We start from the raw sequence: 13791 nt of genomic DNA, 5'->3' as shown, positions 1-13791 counted from the left end.
CCGACTGGAACGGACTCCTCCGCCTGCCGGTCCCAGACGGAAGGGGGGCGAAGGAGGAGGGAGAGAGGCGCAAAATCACCGGAGGAGGCAGGGAGAGACGGACGCGGCGGCGGTCCCGCCAGCGGAATCCAAGCCCGCCAGGACTCAGGTAGGAACGGGCGGGGGGGGGGATCCTCTCCCAGCTTTGAGCAGAAACGGGGAGGAGTTGGGGGGTAAAGAGAAGGGAGTCTCTCCTCGCGCTTTAAAACCAAAACAAACGCCGAACCGGCTGGCTCAAGTCAAGAGGTTTTTTTTTGGGGGGGGGGGGGAGACCCCATCTCCAATCTTTCTGGGAAAGATGAAGTTCGGAGAGGGGGACGCGCGGCGCTTTCCCTCGTTCCAGCGCCTTCTCACGCCCCCCTTGACACCTTAGAAGCCTTCCCCATTCCCCTCTGCAGTCCCGGAGTCTGTGTGGGGGTTACTTTCTCCTTTGGAGACTTTTCCGGAACTCGTTTCGGGACCCCTCCACCATTCCGGCGTTTTCTCGCCCCCCACCCCCCCAAAATAGAACTCAGCGAGTGCCACACCGCCTTCCTTGGCTCCGGCCGGCAGCAACTTCGGGGAGAGCCTCACAGAGAGAGAACGGAGATCGGGGGAGCTTGGGGGGGGGGGGAGGACACAAAGCTGAGCTCGCGGTGAATAGACGGACTCGTCATCCGAAGATCCGGCTTCGTCCGGGTTTTCGAGCTTGCCGTGGCGTTCGGGGACGATTTTTTAGGCCCGAGTCCTCCTGCTCCCATTGGCTGCCGCGGTCGAATAATTATGATCACATCCTTACACTGCGGGCCGCTGCTTAGTGTTTATTGGTAGTTAAGGATCTATTATCTATTCATCAACCTCCTATTTTTACCAATTACACTCTCCTAAAGTGAGGTACCAGCAGGTATTTTTCACATTTACCATTAATGATTTTTTTTTAAAAAAAATCTGCGTCTTTTAAATCTATTGGGCGATATGATTTATTTTCTGAAAGGCGAAGAATTGTGTGTAAAGAAGCATATTTCTGCGATGCAAGAAATCCTCTTTCAGAACGCCCTAATTTTCTCCTGGGGTTCCCCCCCCCCCGTCCTGTTTTCTTCCCACTCCTTTACCTACAAGTAAATAAGATGAGCTATTATTGTTTAAATTGATCAGCACATTCATATAATTGGATACTTATCTGCCTTTTTTCATAACGGCTTTCAATCAAACAAAACAAGGACAAGGGTTGCTGGAAAAGCTTAGGATGACCACGATTTCTCGTGGGAAAGATAATTAGAAGTAGGATAGAAACGCTTGGGAATTCCCTCCAGACTGGGCATTTTGTGAAGGTCTAATACGAAATGTACTTTTAAAAAAATCCATAGTCCACGTGCACTGCTTTTATATTTCCTTTTATTCGACATACAAAAATAACATATACAATACAAACCTATTGAATATAAGCGAATGCTCTGAAACGAATACAATTATTAATATCATATATAATTACATAAAAGCCAAATATTTCTCGGTGGAGAATTTCTTGGTAGGTAGGCGAAAGGGGAGAGTAAATTAGAAACGACGTGGCTCCACGAAGAAGCATATTGGAGTGTTTTGGTCTGCCCGTATCGCTTACGTTCTCCTCTCCTTCTTCCTAGTATCCGGATGTGGTGTGTGTTTTATATTCTTTCAGAGGAATATCTAATTCAGAAATGGGTTAAAAAGAAAAAGGTTTGAACCTGGAGTTGCTTTTACTTTGCGATTCTAAGCGCCTTTTCATTTTCCTGTAAGAGATTAATCTGCACTGCAAAACAGTCCATCTCTTCCCCCCCCTCCCTTCCTTCTTCGTTTCACACGACTAAATATTTTGGCTAGAGCCTTAGAAAAGGGTAGAACGAGGGAAGTGTGGCCTTGGAAAGAGTGTTTTGTATCTCTAGGCGAATATACTAACCACGGCCGTTAATCTAGAATAGAAGATTTCTGTTGATCCAATTATTTTGGATTCCTAAGGAAAGAATCTAAGGGACCGCCATTTCTCTTCCACTCAATAAACGTGCGAAATTCACTCACTTCTGCCGGAGCACTTTTATCTCTGTCCAAGTGTAAATTCAAAATACAAGTTACTGTGGTGATAATAATTATTTTTATCCTTGGTGCACACAGAAGGAGAATTCTCCCCAAATCAGCGGATTTGAGAAGCTTGGACAGATTGGCGTATCAACAGATCTAAGGCCTCTTTACAAGACGCAGCCGTAGGCCAACAGATTCCGCCATGGGATTGGAACAGGGGTGGGAAAGGGGTTTGAAGGGGGGAAGGCTTCAGGGACCACTTTACAGCCAAACCAAGTTTGGGTTTTAAAAGTTCCCAAATGGTGGAGAGTGGAAGAAGCACAGGCACGCCAACTTGCTTCTAGAGTATCTCCAATTTTAATTTCTGCCAAGAAAGGAAAATCTCACTATCTAAATATCTCCAGCCTGGAGGTCTCAGCCCGCTTACCACGTTATAGTGAGTCTCAGGCCTTCAGTGGGTTTCTGGTACGCCGGAGAATATCTCCAACTTTTGAAACGGAACAGTTTCGGAATAGCGACTCCGAAGTGAGAAACCGGCGGGGCTCTTTGGCTTCTCGGTCTAACTTTGAAAGGAAGCCCATCCGGAATGGTCTCGGAGTCGCCTCCAACCAGATCTCACCTGCCAAGATCGTCCCGGCTCTCGTACAAGCCGAAGGAGAACTGGACTACTCCCCGTTTTTGGACCAGGGGCACAGAAACCTGCCTGCTTTAACGGGTCGGCTGGCGCTGGGGAAGGGACTGCTTTCCTCCTGGGCTGCGAGTCCATGGGGAAAACTCCGGGGTCTTTTTAATAAGCGTTCCGTTTATTCCACATTTCCCAGGAGCCGCTGGACTGCTGAGAGGCCTTTCCAAAGAGGTTTGCGCTTGGTTGGGACGGGAGAGGTTTTGATTTTGTGTGTGTGTCTGTGTGTGTGTGTGTGTGTGAAACAGAGGTAGGGGGAGGTTGCTCCCATTTTTTCCCGAGAGCTTTTCATCCCCAGTTCGGATTCCCTTCTCCGTGATCCTCCTTCTCAGTCGCCCACCAATTATTGATGGACCGGTTCAGACTAATCAACCCCGCGCCTCCACCATCGCGACCTCCAAAATTCTAGGGAAAGGAGTCAGCCCGTCTACACGCGGGCGCGGCTAAAAGTTCGGTCTTCCTGCTCTCCTAAGGCCCTCGAGGACTCAGCGGATCTGGCTCGGGGGATCTGGCTCGGGCTCACAAGAAAGACCCAGAGGGAGGCGGGCGGGAGGACTGGCGGAGAGATAATTATAAGTGACTCCAATATAGATTCGGCTCTATCTGAATGCAGATTCCTATTCATTGTCCGGTAAATTGAGCTACCCAGAGACCCCTTCCAAAGAGTTTTAAGTGCCCTGCTGAGCCAACCTGGTTGTGGAGGCCCGGCTGGCCTTTTCTCCTATCCTGGGATAGGCCAGAGCTGGATCTGCTAAGATACAGGAAGGCTCAACCCTTTGGGAATGGCAAGAGGCTCGTGGTCCCCAAAACGCCTGTTTCTCCGGACAGTCAGGTTCATTCAGATGCAGTGAGCAAGTCTTCTCCCGTCCTAGCAGTAGCAGGGAGGAAGGACCGGGATTGGCCTTCGCTCTCCTCCTGATTTCCGGAGCAGTTTCCCCTTCCCTTCTATCAGGAAGAAGAGCGGCCTTGCTACCTACCTTGCTTCGGGTGCGCCAAGGAATCTGAGTCTCGGCGGCTTTTGCTTGGCCGGGCGATGTCCACGCTAGCTGTTCCCTAGTAGTTTAAGGATGTCGTTCTTTCACGGGGATACCTCAGGGTCCCAGAGAACCAGATGAAGAATTAAGAACGAAGTTCAGGATAAACGTGAATGGCGTCTGGCCCTGAGCAAAACCTTTGGCCAAGTGTATTCAGAAAGAAACTTCTGGGGAATGCCAAGACGCCAACTTGATTCCTGCCCATGAATCAGTAGGAGTGGACCAAGTGGGCCCATCTTTCCTTTCCCCCAATTCTGAGTCCTTCCTCTTTCCCTGCTAAGAGACCGCCAGGATGCAGGTTTGAGCTGGTCCCTGGGTCCTCATCGCAGCATTTATTCCTCTCTCTGGGCCTATTGAAGATCCCCGAGCAGGCCAGCAGGGTGGTGCTGGAAGCTTGGAAGCAGAAGGGAGATTCTTTGCTTTGGGTAGAACAACCTGGGAACGTGTCTGATTGTGTGTAGCACTGTAAGTATGCAGTGTGTTGTGGGAGAGGCTCCCGGAGGCTGGCTGCTTGCTAGCTTCAGTATATAATTCCTGCCACTCCATTCCGGGCTCTGCTGAGGTCTGCAGGTGAGGGCGGATTCCCTCCAGGAAGCTCTTCAACCTGACAGGGGGAATTAAGCATCAGGGAACAGTCGGGATGGTCTCAGCAACATGACCTGAGTAGAAATGACCCTAAAGAGCCCGGCTGTAAATTAAAAACAAACAAACAAGAAGGGCAAACAAAAGCAAAAGCAGAAATACGGGGGAGGAGGGAGGTCATTTCCGGATGTTTGTGGATTTCCTCCTGTCCTTTTGGAGTAGAGGTTTGGATTTCAAAAGTTCGTCTCAGGAGCTAAAAATACTCCTTGTTCCCGAAGCTGGCTAATGTCACGCATTAGTTCAAGCGCATTTATTTGGAAGCAAGGCCCACTGATCCTCGCGCAGCTTATTTACAGCAAAATAAGATGATCCTCTGATTAAGCTATCAAGATAATTACTTCCCCGCTTTTCAAAGCAACCTCGGTAAAACTGCCACAAATATATATACTGCTCCCCTCCCAGATGTCTGCATTTGGAAGGCGTTAAGAATCAAACTATTTTAATTAGAATCATATTATCATATTATAATGTTTTTCCGTTCTCTCTGTCACCACATAAAATAACATATTCAGCCAAGCAGAGAGCCGGTAAGGACAAAAGTCTAACTAGCTGAACTGCAAACTTTTAAAGAATTTAATTAGCAATTTTTAAACCCTTCCTAGGATTACAAGTTATCAACTGTAGTTCGGGACCTCGTCTGCTTCATTTATTAGATGTGTTTAAATTTTTTTAATGAACTTTTTTTGGTGGTTTTCTCATTAGGATTAGATTCAAAATGTACCAAAATGTAGTTTTCAAAAATTTAGTAATAGAAGTTGCGACTATTTACGTATTATTGCTCTCCTTTTCAGAAACAAACATATACATTAAGAGTGGAAATAACACGTTTGTATCTTTTAAAATGCACAGTATCTATAATACAAATTTTAAGAGGCTGGAAAAAGTAGCATTGTTTTATTTTTTTAAAAAAAGTCAGCAACAAGAAAAACAAATAGCATCATCCAAACCTATGTTGTTATTTTATGAACAATTTTTAAAATAGTTTCTATTTTGCTTTGCAAGTGAACCTGGGTTTGCACTCTGTCCAGAACGTAGATGTATTATTCAATATTTTTATTTTAAAAATCAATTGCTCAATAAAGACACCTTTTAAAAAGTCTTTTCTGAACGAGGCGTCTTGTATATTTTAAATAAAATCCTAGGCGTGCAGCGCCGCCTAGTGGGCACGTTTGAAAATCTCGAACATAAATCTTACATCCCAGGGAAAACCGCTACAAACACCATTATTTTTCAGCATGCATTTTCCTGCATTTTCCTCTTTGAAAAAAAAAGAAGAGCCTTCTAAATATACTACTTTATTCACTTCAGAGCTGTTTTTGTATCTGAACTGTGACATAAACTGGTATCAAACATTCTGAATCAGTGCAACAGTTTTAGATATCTGGTTAAACTTACGAATCTGCAGGCGTTTAATGCTTCATCATAACGTGTGACTGTGACTCATTTTCAGCAAGATGTTTCTAAATTAATAAGTTCATTGGGAGATTGGGTTGGACACATCAGCAATCTGTCAGACAACAAACACTTCACAACCTGTGAGAATTTCCAAAATCTTGGCTGGAGTGAAATTGTACTCAACATTCTGAATTCAGTTATGCATACTAAAACTATTTAAAGCTGCTCTGTTTGCATTTGTTTCTTTCCTTCTCTGACTTTATGTTTCAGATAAAACACCATCTCAGATCCCTAATTTGACTGCATTCAAACATATAATTTGGGTGTGTTGTTGTTGTTGTTGTTGTTTTGTTTTGAATGGGACTTTAGAACCGACCAGATATCAATGTTTTAATGATTTGTAAATGTTTTCTGTTGCCGCAACAATATTTGTTCCATATTTTGATTGAAAATTGAAAGCTTTGCTTGGATTTGAAATGGCACAAGCAAACAAGTCCCCCCCCCCCGCACCCAATTTCTTTCTTCAATCCCAAAGGTTTATATCAGAGTTAGGGTGCCTCTTCTCATACCAATGAAACTGGTTTCTTGTTTGCAGCTCTGCATGGTGACTTTTCTACTGATCTGCTGTGTTCTGGGAGATACTGTTTTTCTTCTATTCCACAAGGTGTGAATGGTCAGTCCTTATCTCCTTGTACACTGGAGCAGGGATCTGCATCACACTCTACGAACTCAGATAAAATCTAGGGAAGCTCTTCCAAAGATTGTGACTTCGGTGGGGGTGCATTTGGCAACGTGTCCTGCTTACTTCCTCAAGCATGGGGTGCAGATAATTGGATGCTAAGTTCTCATGAGGTTGCTGTTAAGATTTGGTTCTTAGATTTTGGCCAGCTACTCCTTGTCTCTTGTTTTGCGTTTCCGGTATGATTCCAATCGGGTTTTGCCTTTGGTTTTTGCGTTCCCACGGCCTGACTGCTTTTCTCGTGTCACCCATTTTGCAGACCCAGCTCTTTCACCCTTTCACTTCGGTTTTTCTTTCGCAAGAAGCTCAACAACCTCCTCCCCGCACTTTCCTCCCCAGGGCATTATCAGCTAACTTTCTAGACAAATGCATGAAATTGTTGCAATTAGAATTGTGAACGTTGACACTACTTTCAAACCAAAATGAGCTAATTCCCATTTAAACATTCCCTTCAGTAAACTGATCTAATTAAGCATTTGGAAACTTATTTAAAAGTTTATAGTCCTTGTGGCTGAATGTCTCTCTTTGGGCATTTCCTTCTTTCTTTGGAGTAAATAGTATAGGCTTGGAATAAGGGGAGCTACAGAATTGCTTTGTCTTTTCCTTATCTTTACTGGATTGTGGACTGATTCAGTGCATTTTTACTAAAGATTACAAATCAGAGGTGCTCACCCATTCCCCTGCTCAGAGATTTGAGTCTGTATAGCAATGTTTTTCAAACTTGGCAACTTTAAGATGTGTGATCTTCAACTCCCAATGCTTCATTGCTGACTGAGGGATTCTGGGAGTTAACTGCGTACAGAAACACTGATGTGTATGAGAGAGAGAGAGGTGGGAGGGAGGGAATTTCCATAAAGGTACCAGAAAAGGTTCTGCAGGTTCTATGAAGACCCTCTAAAAGTTTTTCCTCTTGAGATATCACCTATATCTTTTTCTGGTCACAGGAGTGTCAAGCAATCATGAGCCCTTGGCTCAGGACTGATAGGTCCTGTCCGTTTCTATGTAGAAATATTTCTCATCCTAGCTAATTTAGCAACAGCTATATAACCTGATTATTTCCATGGCAAACAGACCCTAAATCCATTCTGGGACTCTGTTCCCACATTGACAAGCAAGAATAGCCATTTTGATGGGCTCTTCCAAGAAGATGTCCAGCCTAGCAGATCCTTCCTTTCTCCCTCCCTCCCTCCCTCCCTCCCTCCCTCCCTCCCTCCCTCCCTCCCTCATGGAGCAAGAGGGATTTGCCTGCACAAGCCACCAAATGAGAAATGTCAGTTTGTCGGCTGAGATCATACAATACCCTAAATTGAACTGAAACAGGCTGGATAGTTGATTGTTCATCTCCCAGTCATTGTCTTTGCATATTTTATGAACCAGGCCATCCAAATACACCATCATTCGGCATGGCATGTGTGCCTGTAGTGTGCCTTTCAACCCAGCTTGGGCTATGCCAACTTGACCCATCAATTCTCTGAAGTGGCGTTTCATAGATTGTTCTTAACCTCTGCACTGATTTGAGGGAGCCTCGGGCCTTCCAGAAAGCTGCTATTCCCCCACCTGCCTCCACTGCGCAACAGCAGGGCCATGAAACCGACAGGTTAGGTACAGAAAGCCATGCCCAGGTGAAACTTGATTCCTACTTTAAATGGTGTGATAGATTTATTTATTTTTCACACCAGGCTGAAAATTATTCTGTTCTAACATCACCCTCAACGATGTTACAGCACTGTGGGGTCCCTAGAGGCTCTGTTGACCCATTTTGCCAATAGACTAAAAGGCAGAGAGGGCGATAGGGATGCAAAATTACAGTTAGAAGAAAGTGGGTGGGAAACTTAAAGGAAACATTTCCCAGAGTTTCAGAGTGGGCCTGCTCAGCTTCCCATTTTTATGCCTTCTCCTCTCCATTTCTAGCCACTTCCCACGCGAAATTTTTGGGAGGAAGGAAAGAAATCCCGACATATGCAGATGATATCAACCAACCCCGCTTCTGAAGCGGGGATTCAATATTAGCAAATTAAAGGGGCCATTTGAGAAACCAATGAATACCTGGGTTTAAATCGTGCCTCGTGGGAAGGCCTTCACAGCAAGACCGCCAGTCCGAGGCACTGAAGGACACCGCCGGCCTCCCTCTGCCCACGACGCGGAGTCTCTCCGTCCTTCCGCGGGAAGCAGGGACCTCGGAAATGAGAAACTTCGAATAGGGGCCAGAATTCGGCGCAGACAAACTATTGAACTTTTCAAGACAGGATTCCCGGGGGTGGCGGCGGAGGGAGACAAAAGAAATGCGGATTGGGTTGAAGGTTGTCTGAGGAACCAGTTTATAGCAAACCCCAAAGCGTCCGAGAAACAGCCCGCTTCCCTCTGAGTTCCCCATCCCATCCCGACCTCTCCCTTCGGTTTTTAATGGAGCGATTTGCCGTATTTCTAAAGGAAAAAAGGGGGGCCGAGAAAGGAAAAGAGTTAGGAAAAGAGACGGGAAAAGCTGGGTCTCTTCCACTCTTGTCTAATCCTTTGGCCGTAAATTCAAGCTCAACTCAGGAGAAACGCAGCCGCGCTATTAGTATATATATATATGTATGTATTTGTGTTACAACCCCTGGTTTGCCCAAATATGCCCAGGTTCTAATCCCAGTAAGGGTATGGCTAGCTGATGAGATCTAAATAGCTTGAAATAGATCTATACTAGTCTCCCTTTATTTATTTATCAGCACAAATACAACACACACACACACACACACACACACACACACACACACACACACACACATTGACTCCTTAACCTCGAGGTCTTTCAAGCAGAAGCGAAAGGGAAGGATAACCGGAATCCCGGGTAGGGGGTGAGGCTGGGGGACCCATTTCAGGAAGAACGGGCGGGTGGCAGGTGATAGGAGGCCCTTGGCGTTGCTCTGTAACTAGGCTGAATTGGCTGGTCCCTCCAACCAACTTTTGCCAGGTGGGGGAAGGTGAACCATTGCAGGCTGTTGTGGCCAAACTGGGAGTTTGGGAAGAATCTCTCCAAGAGGCTGAAGACAAAACCCCAACTTTTCTGGAAGCGGAAAGAAACACCACCTCATTTGTCCCAGGTCACACAACAACAAACAAACCAACGCACAGAGACCCCTTTGCTTATGTTTACTTATTTTGTTTGTTTGTTTGTTTTGTCAAGCGTGTATAAGATAATAGAAATAAGTACATAGAAGATTATGAATAATGAAATGGATACGAATAAATGGGCTTGTTAGGACAGGGACGGTAGGACGTTGGTGCGCTTATGCACGACCCTTTACAGACCTCTTAGGAATGGGGTGGGGTCAACAGTAGAGAGCCTAAGGTTAAAGTTGTGGGGGTGGGTGGGTGGGTTTGTGTACACTTTTTTTTGCCCCGCCTGACTAAGTCAAGCTAAACTTGGAGAAAGTTCAGTCTGGGGAAGAAGAGTTCGAAGAAAAAAAGTTTAGGATTCGGTGCAGCCTAATTTGTCACGACTTGCGGAAGAGAACGGTGTTCATTTCAGAATAATTTCCCAGAGCTTCATCGTCCCAACCCTATTGTAAGCTTATCCAGTTTAATACCGTCTTCTTTTTTGTATAAAGTTTTTTTTTATTTTTTCCTTTCATATACATTCACAAATATACATTCCTGTAGATACTATTAACATTTATCTATTAACTAACATTTATCTCTCTTACAAATATTAAAAAAAACACAGCTGGGGTCACTTTCTTGCCACCCCGTACCCCCATCTTGTTTTGCAACAGCTCTACTCCTTCCTTCTTCTCAACCTCCCTTCTCTGCCTTCTTCTTTCCTCCTTCCTTCCTCTTTTCTTCCTCCCCTCTCTTTCCCCCACTCCTCCCCTCTTCTTCTCCTTTCTTCCCCTCTCTCCTACTCTTTCTTCCCCTCCCTTACTTCCTCTGCTTTGCTCTCTCTTCCTTTCCCTCCTCATCCTCCCTCCTTTCCGTCGTTGCCCTCGCTTGTTTTCTCTTTCTCTGTTGGATTCTGGGGGTGGCATTCCACTGATCCCAACTTCATATCTACATTTTAAAAAATTAATTTTTTTAATAGAATCTTACAACATTTCCCCATTTCCAAAATTCCCAAATTCAAGCGCAAGCCCCTTTATACCTAGCGCCTTGGAGGGTTGCCGCCCTCCTAGAGAACAAAAACTGCTGGCGAAATTGTCGAGTGTGTGTGTGTGTGTGTGTGTGTATGTGAGAGAGAGGGGGAGGGAGGGAGAGAGAGGGAGAGGGAGAGGGAGAGAGGGAGAGAGGGAGAGAGGGAGAGAGGGAGAGAGGGAGAGAGAGAGAGAGAGAGAGAGAGAGAGAGAGAGAGAGAGAGAGAGAGAGAGAGAGAGAGAGAGAGAGAGAGAGAGAGAGAGAGAGAGAGAGAGAGAGAGAGAGAGAGAGAGAGAGAGAGAGAGAGTCACACTTTTGGTTCTTCTGAACGGAGGAGCTGCTTCCTGGCTTGTCGATCCTAACGCTCGTCGGTTGGTGCGAAGAGTGAATTCCACCCGGTACCCGACGCGTCCAGCTTCTCTGCGGAAACGGAGGCGCCGCTCCGATGCCAACCTTTAGGTAGGAGCTTCCTTGCGCGGGACCCCACAATGTGGACTTCGTTTTTAGCGTGGCGAATTCTCAATCCCAGGCTGAAAGGGGCTTCTTGGAGGAGGAGCCCAAAGCATCTGGAGCTCCCACCCAGATTGTCTAGCCCAGGGGCTCTCCAAACTTGGCAGCTTGAAGACTTGTGGACTTCAACACCCAGAATTCCCCAGCCAGCTGGCTGGGGAATTCTGGGAGTTGAAGTCCACAAGTCTTCAAGCTGCCAAGTTTGAAGAGGCCTGGGCTAGCCGAAGGTAGGGAAAGCGGAGAAGCCCCGGGTGGGAGTAGCAGAATCGTTCTGGAATCTTATGGACGAGGAATATTCCTATATTCAGCTAAGATGGGGAGGCGAAGCCTGGAGCCGCCAAGATAAGATGGCTGGTTTGTTCTCCTCAAGGTTCAACCAGTCTTTCGGGGCAACTGCTTAGCTGCAGAAGGAGACCGCCAGCAACAGGGACAAGGCTGAGGCTTGGGATTTAGGGAACGCAACCAGAGGCTCTGCCTTGCTATTATTTTCTGCAGGGGAGAGGGCAGAGCGGGGACGGCGATCGCTCTTGAAGTTGGGCAGCGTGGTCTCGAGACCCTTTCTGGGCTTTAAGTTTCGGGTGTTTGTTCCGCCTTCTTCCCCAAATATCTGAAAGAATCCGACGTTGATTCGATCCCCGGAGTCTTGAACAAGAGAAACCAAAGGGGTTGAGTCGGTGAGGAAGAAGAACTTCAGGCAAAGAGCTTCAGGCGACCCGGAATGGAGCGATTCTTGGGCTCAGAAGTTCAGAAGCTGAACGAAGGATGGGAAGCGGCCGGTTGGGTTGGGTTAGGTTGGGGACATCCAGGCCTCTCAGCGAGTTGTCTCGATGTCCAGAAGTCTGAACACAGGCTGCTAATGGCAGAATTCACTATTTTAGGCATTGGGGTGCAACAGGGGTGAAATTCTAACAAGTTCTGGAGAACCGGTAATGGAAATTTTGAGTAGTTTGGAGAACCGGCAAATACCACCTCTGGCTGACCCCAGAGTGGGGTGGGAATGGGGATTTTGCAGTATCTTTTCCCTGGAGTGGGGTGGGAATGGGGATTTTGCAGTATCTTTTCCCTGGAGTGGGGTGGGAATGGGGATTTTGCAGTATCTTTTCCCTGGAGTGGGGTGGGAATGGGGATTTTGCAGTATCCTTCCCCTGCCACGCCCACCAAGCCACGCCCACAGAACCGGTAGTAAAAAAATGAATTTTATCACTGGGGTGCAAGTGGAGGTGCCTGTTGCCAATCCTCACATTTGCTGGAAAATATTTGTTTTTCGAAGGGTCAGAGAAGAGTTTAAGTGTTCAAGTTCCCAGGGTCCTACATTCACTTCTTTCCTTTGACACAGAGATGCCAATTATAATCAGTTCAATCCATCAAGAATTGAGACAAAAAGTAGGCTTTGTGAATAATATTGTGTGTGTCTTCTCTGGAGGCGTCTAAAAGCTAACATTTCAAAAGTAAAAATGTATAAACAAACTACTTTTTTTAAAAATGTAGGCTCTCTCTGGGCTTCTCCATCGTTTGTCTTGGTAGATTGACAGATGCCAAAGTGCACAATGAGGTTGGCTGTTCTTTTTTTTTTTTTTTTTAAGATGGTATAAGGCTAGCCCACACGTCATTTGTTTTCAACTATAGAGGAGCATTTGTTGGAAATGGAATAGTTAATTTTGTAAACATTTGGGGAAAGGAGCTGCTGGGCCATCCAAAATGCCAGGTTGAGAGTCACTGAAAAGAAGGACTGAAGGATGCAATACTTGGCCTTAACTCCTTATAGAGTTAAGTCACTATAATTGGAACTAGGATACTAATAAAATAATTGTGTTGAGGGCCATTTCACTCTTTAACTTAATGTTATCTATCTATCTATCTATTCATCCTCCCATCCATCTATCTATCTATCTATCTATCTATCTATCTATCTATCTATCTATCTATCTATTCATCTTCCCATCCATCATCTATCTCTATATCATATCTCTCTCTCTCTCTCTCTCTCTCTCTCTCTCTCTCTCTCTCTCTCTCTCTCCCTCTCTCTCTCTCTCTCTCTCTCTCTCTCCCTCCCTCCCTCCCTCTCTCTCTCTCTCTCTCTCTCTCTCTCTCTCTCTATCTATCTATCTATCTATCTATCTATCTATCAGCTTCATAAGAGACCTATTATGTTGGGAGTAAATCATTTCATAATAAGAGTTATAATGCTAGCATCATATAAGGTACTAGAAATAAAGCTGATGGAGAGAAAAAATGTCAAGCAGAGATTTAATGAAGCGTTATTTGGATCATTTAAGACTAATGAGTTCACCATAGAATAATGTTGTATGTCAAGTGGGTAGTTATATAAATCAAATCAATCAATCAATAAGCAAGCAGGCTCTTCATTGCTTTTAGTACATTGAATTAATGAATCCATTAAAGCAGCATTACTTAAAGCTTCCTTAGCTGCATGTACACATCAATTTAATTTTCTTGGCAGCAGTACAGAATTTTGCTATTTCTTTCTTCTTAAATTCTTTTAGTGTACTTCCTGTTTAGCTTTCGGTCCTGCAATTTCTAAGTAGTCTCCTATCAGCCAAAGTCTTCTAAGCAAGTGCAAAGATTTAACTGAGCAAGTTTTCAGGCCA

At 45.4% G+C, this 13791-nt stretch overlaps 1 long non-coding RNA gene across 2 annotated transcripts in view; it reads left to right on the top strand.

The window, feature by feature from the left end:
• The window catches only part of LOC309392475, a 65369-nt gene continuing 51578 nt past the window's right edge, over positions 1-13791 (top strand). For both annotated transcript variants that reach the window (XR_014175448.1, XR_014175449.1), the window contains exon 1: positions 1-148. This is a non-coding gene — a long non-coding RNA (uncharacterized lncRNA). The remainder of the gene's footprint in view (positions 149-13791) is intronic.

This window comes from Natrix helvetica, assembly GCF_964273705.1.
Source record: "Natrix helvetica genome assembly, chromosome: 5".
Classification (NCBI taxonomy): domain Eukaryota; kingdom Metazoa; phylum Chordata; class Lepidosauria; order Squamata; family Natricidae; genus Natrix; species Natrix helvetica.
The sequence above is the reverse complement of the archived record's forward strand: the minus strand, read 5'-3'. Positions and strand labels throughout refer to the sequence as shown.